The sequence below is a fragment of the Cajanus cajan genome, chromosome 7 (genome assembly GCF_000230855.2).
Source record: "Cajanus cajan strain Asha chromosome 7, NIPB_CcT2T_4, whole genome shotgun sequence".
Taxonomy (NCBI): domain Eukaryota; kingdom Viridiplantae; phylum Streptophyta; class Magnoliopsida; order Fabales; family Fabaceae; genus Cajanus; species Cajanus cajan.
The window spans coordinates 39,843,508-39,846,247 of record NC_138523.1 but is presented as its reverse complement, the minus strand read 5'-3'; positions in this window follow the sequence as shown (position 1 = coordinate 39,846,247).

The window sequence follows — 2,740 nt, the reverse complement described above, 5'->3', positions numbered from 1 at the left end:
GTTATATATGTTCAATGATGACGGATGATTTTGGCATATATGCGTCTTTATTTAATTCATCTATAAATAAGGGGCATTGCTTATCCATCGGGTTTAGAGTACTATTTTTTTTTCATTTTTAATTATATATTTTAAATATTGTTTTCCTTTAAAGATACATTTTGTATATTGTTATCAATACTGTTAATTTCAAACTATCATTGTTTTATTTATTTATATATTTGATTTTCTTAATATATAATTCATCTTTCTAATCTTCATTTTTTTAATTTCTATCTCTAAATTGAATTTTAATGTTTTAAAGAAAATTTTAATAAATAAAAATAACATTATTTATCACAATTTAAATTATTTATTGTCAAGTCAAAGTAATTTATATATTTAAATATATTTATTTATGATAAAATTTAATTATATAAAAATGAATATTTGGTCTTTGCATGTCAAAGGTTAAAATACTAGTTAAATTAATTTTCTTAATTAACTTGATTATTTCTTTTTCGCAATTGATCAATATATTTATTTTAAATTATAAGAGAAAGAAAAAAGAAAAGGATTAGTTTGTTGAAGAGAAAAAAAAATTATAAACTATGACGTCCATTGTAAAATACATAGTATGTATATTTCCTTTAAAGAACTTTTGTAGCATAGGAATGAGTTCGAATCCTGCCTTGTGTATGCAGCCGCGTTAAATCTTGGGGTCAGTTATCCCATCCTTTGAGGTGCCTCCAACGCAGCGAGGAGATTAGTCACTGCTGTCGGCGGTAGATACTTCAGGGACGAATAAAAAAAAAATGCTTTACAGGAATAAAAAAAAAACATTTTGAATATGTTACATTCTCTTTTAAAAATGCCCTTTCTCTCTCTCTGTTTTTTTCCCCTTAAAATAAGTATTATACTTTAGTTATAATATAAATAAGTTTCTTAAGGATGTTAATTTGTTTCTGTTATATATTATGATTCTTGGTATCTTCCAAAGAAAATTTAAACCTCTTTTATCATTTTAAATTTTACGCTATAAAGTAATAATAAGTTTGAATCAAATTTCCAAATTCATAGAATGCATCCCAGTTAAAGTCAATAATCAAATATTTAAAATTCATGGTCTGTATTAAAAGTTATATAAAATAAGAAAAATAGTGTCTTTAAAAGATACAACGAATGTTGTGTAAGAAAAAAAATAATAATAAGTATTATTTTAGATTTCTAATATAATATTAATTACTTTTTTTATTCATATCTTTCATAATATTTTTAAAAAAAAGTTTTAGTAATAAAATTAATTTATAAAATTATTATTCTCTTTCATTTATTTATCAATAATTTTTTTTACTGCGTAAAAAAAAGCCTAGGATAACACTGATTAATAGAGTATTTAATTTTCTAAACCATCATTTGTCTTTCATACGAATTAAATTATATATATATATATATATATATATATTATTTTCTCATTTTATAATAAACGATTAAGGGTATATTAAAAAAATCATTTATTATAAAATGACAATTAAAATAAGATAATTTTTTTATTGTTTAAAAGTTTAATACATTATTTGGTTTTTGATTCTTTTAATTTTCAATTAATTCTTTAAACTAAAAAAGAAAGAATTTAATTAGGTATTTAATTTTTTATATTATTGTAATTTAATTTTTAGAATTAAAAAATTGTTTAAAACTCGTAAAATTTCACAAAACATTTTTTATAACCTCTTACCTGAAAAATCACATTAGATTATTACATGTGTATTAAGTTTTAATTCTTACTCATTAAAATTTTCTTATAATCTCCTAAATTTCTATAGGTGAAGATTAAAATTTAGTATATATGAATAACGACATTAAATAATAATTTAATATGATTGTACATGTATAAAAATATAAAAAATATTTTGTGATATTTTACATATTGTAAACAATCTTTTAACTCTACAAATTACATTACAAAAATATAAAAGGATGAAAAACCTAATTTACTAGTGCAAATTTATTGTTCAACATCAAGCTACGAAGTTGATTATTTAAGCACCGACACAGAAAAGGATGCCATGACAATTTTCAATTACTGCTAACTTTTCTACATCGATTGCTAATAAACCCAACATAAAATACAATCTTTACATCGATTGACCAATATAAAATTATGTATTCTACATTGGGTATCTTAATAATCGACATTTACAAGTAGCATGAATTACATTTTCAACATTTTGGTCTTCTTTGTGCTCTTTACTCCTTCTACCACATATTAAGTTTAATTAAAGTAATTAGATTCTATCCTAAAAACTTAGCATATATAGTAAGTTTTAGACATTTGACAGATATATCAATTGTCTTAAGTAGTAAAATGAATAAAAGTTCAAGTATCAAATTTACATAGATAAGCGCTAGAATTAATTAATTCAATTTAATGTTAATTAGGGAAAAGAAAAAAGATAGATTTTATCTGAAGAATTCACTAAAGATAAAAAAAATATTTTTAGGGATTTTAAATAATAAAGAGATTGAAAAGATAATTAAAAGCTTACAATAAAAGATGTTAGAGATTGATTTTACTAACTTTCCTTACACCTTTTTCAATTATTATTGAATTTTAGTAACTTTTAAGTTAATTCAACAACCAACAAAAAAATATTTTTATCCTAATTCCTTAGGTGAGAAATTTTAAATTGCTTAAGAAAAATCTGAATTTCTTGGTGAAGTTTGTTAAGCAACTGACATTAAGATTAGAGGTATAAAA